We start from the raw sequence: 6,417 nt of genomic DNA, 5'->3' as shown, positions 1-6,417 counted from the left end.
GTAAAAATAAGAGTCCTTGTGAAAGACCTGTGTACCCAGAAACTGAAGCTTCCTGCCAGCAGTTATGAGACTAAACTTGGAAATGCTGCCAGCAGTTACGAGACTAAACTTGGACACAGGCGCTTCAGCCCCAGGCCAGCCTTCAGACCACTTTAGGCCTGGCTGACAGTGTGACTTATCACCTTATGGGACACCTAGAACTAGAATCAGCCAGTTTAGCCACTTCCAAAAACTGAGATAATGCTTTAAATTGCTGAGTTTTGTGGTTCTTTGCCACACTGCAATAGTGACGTGAGGAGAGAAACCTGCTTATGTAAAGTTGCTGCGTGGTCGTGCCTGGAGTCAGCACACACCCCACTAACCAGCCTGGAAACAAAGCCCACAACAAGGATGGCAGTGTTGAGAACCTCGAATGCTAGGTCTGTTTTGGGGGTTCTTTTTTGTTTTGTTTTGTGTTTTGGTTTTTTGAGACAGGGTTTCTCTGTAGCTTTGGAGCCTGTCCTGGAACTTGTTCTGTAGACCAGGCTGGCCTCGAACTCTCAGAGATCTGCCTCCTGAGTGCTGAGATTAAAGGCATGCGCCACCACCATCCGGCTGGTGTTTTTTTTTTTTTTTTTTTATGTTTTGCAGTACTGGGGATTGGACCTGGGCCTCCTTCACACACATTAAGTTCAAGCGCTCCACTGCTGAGCTTCAGCCCCCCCAAATCTCAGTCCTTGAGCACACCACTGGATTAAGCGACCATAACACAGGCCTAGCTCAGGCTGGTGAAGTGGCTCACTGGTCAGATGCGCTTGCAGTACAAGCTTGACAGGAGAGAAGTGGCTCTACAAAGCTGACCTCTGACCTCCGCATGCCCGCCCACACATACATCATGCGCACTCACACACAATAATACATTCAAAGCCAAAACATTTTTAAGCAAGCCAGTCTCCAACTTACCTTATTGTTTAGGCCAAGGCAAACTGAGTTTTCTGTGTGGCCCAAAGCTTCTAACTCTTCTGGGGACACATACAATAAATGCATGAATTTGTTTCCCTTTTGAGAAACAGGAGAGGAAATGAGTTCTGGACAGGTTGGCATGGCCTAAATCCTAGCACTTAGGGGAGCTGAGGAGGGAGGCTTAGAAGGTCAAGGCAGGCATGGTCTACCTAGGGGAGAGTGTCAAAGGAGTCAGCGTGTGGGGGAAGCCTGTGGGTACCTGCAGGAGCTGGTTTGTTGGAACTGTGAACGAACAGTACTTCAGAGGGTAGCTGCAAGGGACTGGGTAGGTGCGACAGGATGCAAGATGCAAGTCACGGGCATGTCATGACTGGGGAGACCAGGGAGAGGTGAACCATTCTGAGCCACAATTGAAGCTACTTCACACACGCTTCCCACCTCCACCCCTCTCAGCTGAGGCAGAGGCCTCAACATCTCAGTGTCCTCTGAGGGCTCTTGGCAAAGCATTTACTCATTCGTTCAGTCAATAAATTGTCTGTGGAGTACCCACTAAGTGCCTGGGGGATACACTGGTGAGCAGAAACCAAGCTCCGACACTCCTGAGCCACACAAGCAGATGTAAGAGTATGGCGTGTGCTCAGGGGCCGTGAGAACTTCAGCATCAGGGCGTGTCCCAGGAGTGTGAGCAGGTAGTGTTGACTGGGCAAGGTCAGGAGGGTGGACAGGAGAATGATGCACTTTGTAGGCAAGGCCAGAAGGGCTGTGTGGGAAACAGCTGTGTCCCGTATCCAGAAGATGGAGGATACATATGGAGGAGTCTGGGGTTGAAAGCGGTGCCCACTGCCCAGCAGAACGGGCACTGGCTCTTTGTTGAGTTAGACAAGGTTCTGGAAACAGTTTGCATGAGGGGAACCACACAGGCAAGGCCTTGGAAGGCCATGCTTGGAAGCTTGGGTTTTATTCTCAGGGCCCTGGGGAACTGAAGACTGTTAAATAGGATGGTGACGTGATGAGATTGGAGATCCATTAGGACACTTTTTTTTTTTTGTTTTTCAAGACAGGGTTTCTCTGTAGCTTTAGAGCCTGTCCTGGAACTAGCTCTTGTCAACCAGGCTGGCCTCGAACTCACATAGATCCACCTACCTCTGCTTCCCAAGCGCTGGGATTAAAGGCGTGTGCCACCACCACCTGGGTGCGAGCTGGGGCGATGGTAAAGCACTAGCCTTGCAAACATGGGGCCCCAAGTTTAGACCCCAGCACATGACCCACCAAGTAAGTCACTCACCTCACCTGCCCCAGAGGTGGTTTTTAAGTGGGCAAAGCTTGATGTGGTCCTTACCTTAACAGAGGTCTATTAATAAATAGTTACAAACAAACACATAATTACAGCTCACAGCCCGTAAGCAGCTAAGTATGGGGCACTAGAAAATGAGTAAGGGATCTGACCTAGTCATGAAGACGAATTAGGGCATCCCGAGAAGGGAGTGCTGGAGCTCAGATCCTGGAGAGTCCTAGCGCAAAGGCATGGGGTTCCAAGTAGAGGAAACCAGGCAAAGGCCCTGAAGTGAGCGTGGTCAGTGTAGATGGTGCCTAGAAAGTGAGGGACATGGCCTCACAGAGCTAGGAAGGGCAGCCCCTTCAGGAAACCTGCCATGCAGGACTCTGATGTTTATTGCGAGCACAATGGGAGCACTGTGTGGCAGTTCACACCCATGATCCCACAATCCCAGCGTGGGGCAGGCAAGCAGAAGAATCAGAAATCTGAGGCCAGCCTTGGCTACTCAGGGAGACTCTGTCTCAAAGAACCCAAAAAGTAGCTGGCAGTGGTGGCGCACGCCTTTAATCCTAGCATTCTAGAGGCAGAGGCAGCTGGATCTCTGTGAGTTCGAGGCTAGCCTGGTCTACAGAGCAAGTTCCAGGACAGCCAAGGCTACTCAAAGAAGCCCTGTCTCAAAGGGAAAAAAAAAATCAAAAATAAACCCCCACAGGGCTGTACATGCCCTTAATCCCAGCACTCAGGAGGCAGAGACAGGCAGATATCTGTGAGTTCAAGGCCAGCCTGGTCTACAGAGTAAGTTTCAGGATAGGCCCCAAAGCTACAGAGAAACTCTGTCTCCAAAAAAACATGGGGGGGGGGCAGGGAGACGAGGTCAAGCCCCCGGGGATGGGACTGCTTGATGACTCCTGGGTAAAGCACTTGCGGTGTGAATTTGATGGACTCCCCAGGACCCATGTAAAGGTGCAAGGAAAGAACAGACCCCAGAAGCTGCCTCTGCCCTCACCATGTATGCGCCCTCCCCAGAAATAATAACAACTTACTTTTTTATTAAAAAGAAACCCCGGAAAGCTACTGGACAGGTTCAGCAGGTGAGGAACATACCTGGAAAAGACAGTCACCTGGAAAAGGTATCTGAGGCTGACAGTGGGGCTTCAGCCGGTAGCAACCATCCTGGTGAAGAGATGCTGGGCCCTTGGCCCAGTGCGTGGTGGAGGCCAAGAGGTGAAAAAGCTAGCTCACTGGGCATGGGGAATGAAGAAGGAACAGGGGGAATTAACGATGATTACAAACTTTTCAGATCCAACCATTCATGAAGACGGACCTGGAAGAGGGCTTAGAGAGACAGACACTCAAATGTGCCCCACAGAGAACCATTCACTGTATAGGATCCAAGCTTAGAAGATACATCTGACCCATAGCCAGGGAGAGGAACAACACCGCGGTACATTTAGAGGCAGCAGACTCCTTGGGAGCCTGAGGGTGGCTCCCCTGGCACAGCTGAGCTTTTCCGGGAAGTCCTGGGGCAAGGGTCTAGTCGACAGAACTGGCTGGGCCTGAAAGGAGGCTGACTTCAAGGTCTGATTTCCTGGTTTCCTTGCCAGAAAACTTAGGAATGTCCGGTCTCTTCCAGGCTCTGAGCTCCTCCGAGAAGATGGGAGGTGGAAGCAGGGGCCCACCCTTTTAGAGAACCCTCCTTTTCCTTGGTGCAGCCCTTTTCCTCCAACAGGGCCGAACAAGGCAGAGCCAGGGACCACAAAACGCCTTTGGCTCCCCTTCCAGCCGCCAACGTTCCTGAACCCTGGCTCTCTTACAACACCTCCCCCAACCCTTACACTCTTCCTGTGCCACGGCTCCCGGGTTCCCCAGGCTCGCTAGATGTGCCCTCCCACCCCGAGCCGCTCTCAAAAAGAACATTCACAGTAACCCCTTGGCTGGTACCCGAGTCTCCCTATCAATGGGCACCTGGCGCCTCCTGGTGGTCAAAGATGCTTGTACAGCCGAAAGCATTGACAGTGGCAGACACTACCTTTTTAATAATTTATTTAACTTTATTTTATATACATTGTTGTGAAGATGTCAGATCCCCCGGAACTGGAGTTACAGACAGTTGTGAGCTGCCATATGGGTGCTTGGAATTGAACTCAGGTCCTCTGGAAGAACAGCAGTGCTTCTAGGCACTGGGCCACCTCTCCAGCCCCTACCATCCAGGTTCTTGCCAGGATATTTTAGACTAGTGCCCAAGTTTTGTCAGCTTGTTTTCTCGCCTGCAGATAAGGGCTTGTGATGGAGAAAGCCATCCTTGAACTAATACATAGAAACCTTGAGAGGCAAGCTGAGCATGGTGGCACATGCCTACAACCTTGGGGGTTGCGGTGCAAGATGAACCACCGCTGATCTCGTGAGTTCAAGGTCAGCCTGGGCTACATGTGACCCTGGTTAGTCGTAAAGCCTCTCCCCACCTTTAGGGACCATGACATCCTCAACCCCTCTTGGTACCACAAGCCCCTTCTCCAGATCACTCGACCTTGGGCAGTCATACTAGAAATGCCCTGATTGGCTAGAACATTGAGCATAAATCTGTCATTAGTAGGACCAGGTTCTTGACTTCATTTGCTGCCTAGAAATGGAAAGAAACATATTATGCTAGGATGTGACGGGTTGGTGACAAAACTAGGCAAGAGGTATTCTAGGATCTAAAAGAAGAGCAGTTATCCAGATTCCAGAGGGGAGACTGGCTCAGGCCTCCCTCCTATTGGAGCCTGAGAAAGCACTTTGAACCAAGAGCTGAGGACTTGAATGCTTTCCAGGGGACGAATTCAGCCGTTCAGTTCCCGTCTGCAGTTTCCAGGACATATTAGATCCCAAGCTGCTAGTGGTGCCTCCCAAGGAAAAGATAAAGGGCAAAGTCAGCCCTGGGCATCGGTGGTGAAAGGATAGCCTTAGAATTTGAGAACACATACAAGGGGCTGGAGAGATGGCTCGGGGTAAGAAATCATTACCATTTTTAACTCTAGCTCCAGGGGATGCCTCTGTCCTCTTCAGGGATACACACACAAATAATAAAAATATTTTGTAAAAAAGAACATATATAGGGGGTTGGAGAGATGGCTCAGCTGCCCTTCCAGAGGTCCTGGGTTCAATTCCCAGCATCCACATAGCAGCTCACAACTGTCTGTAACCCCAATCCTAGTGAATCCAACACCCTCACAAAGACGTGCATGCAAGCCAATAATCAATGTACATAAAATAAAAAAAAATATTTTAAAAGAACATATATAAAAATTACTAAATTGCTGGTCAGTGGTGGTGCACTTCTTTAATCCCAACACCCAGCAGGCAAAGGCAGACAGATCTCCGAGCTGAGTTCAAGGCTAGCCTGGTATACAAAGTGAGTTCCAGGACAGCCAGGGCTACACAGAGAAACACTGTTTTGAAAAACAATCAAAAAAACCCAAAATAAAACAGAAACCTAAATGTTACCTTCCCTTTTTGATGATCACCTGGAACTAGTATATAAAGAAGTGTTGGTTTTGTTATTTGGGGTGTTTTGTGTTTTCACTTTCTTTATTTTATTTTTTTAAAAAAGAAAACTATCTTTTTTTCATTTTATATACCAATCCCAGTTCCCATTCTCTCCTCTCCTCCCATTCCCTCCACCTACCTCCCCCCTCTCCCTCCCCCATTGTTTTGTTTTTTGAGACTGGGTTTCTCTGCAGAGCCCTGGCCTCTTGGAGCTCCCTTTGTTTACTAAGCTAGCATTGAACTCATTGATCTGTATTTTATTTTTTTATTTATTTTTTAAAAATATTTATTTATTTATTTATTATATATACAATATTCTGTCTGTGTGTATGTCTGCAGGCCAGAGAGGGCACCAGACCTCATTCCAGATGGTTGTAAGCCACCATGTGGTTGCTGGGAATTGAACTCAGGACCTTTGGAAGAGCAGGCAATGCTCTTAACCACTGAGCCATCTCTCCAGCCCCCTGATCTGTATTTTAAAAAATAAAATAAAAGCAGTTTTAAAATACCTTCCTAAGTGCTGACAAGGTAACTCCCTTGATATAATGTTTGCTAGTACGCGTGAAGACCTGGATTTGGTCCTCCATACCACATGAAATGAGTGTGGGGTACACCTGTAACCCAACATTCAGGAGGTGGAGGCAAGTTAATCAGGAGTTCAAGGTCATCCGCGA

The sequence above is a fragment of the Microtus pennsylvanicus genome, chromosome 13, assembly GCF_037038515.1.
Source record: "Microtus pennsylvanicus isolate mMicPen1 chromosome 13, mMicPen1.hap1, whole genome shotgun sequence".
NCBI lineage: Eukaryota > Metazoa > Chordata > Mammalia > Rodentia > Cricetidae > Microtus > Microtus pennsylvanicus.
This window is presented reverse-complemented; position numbering follows the sequence as displayed.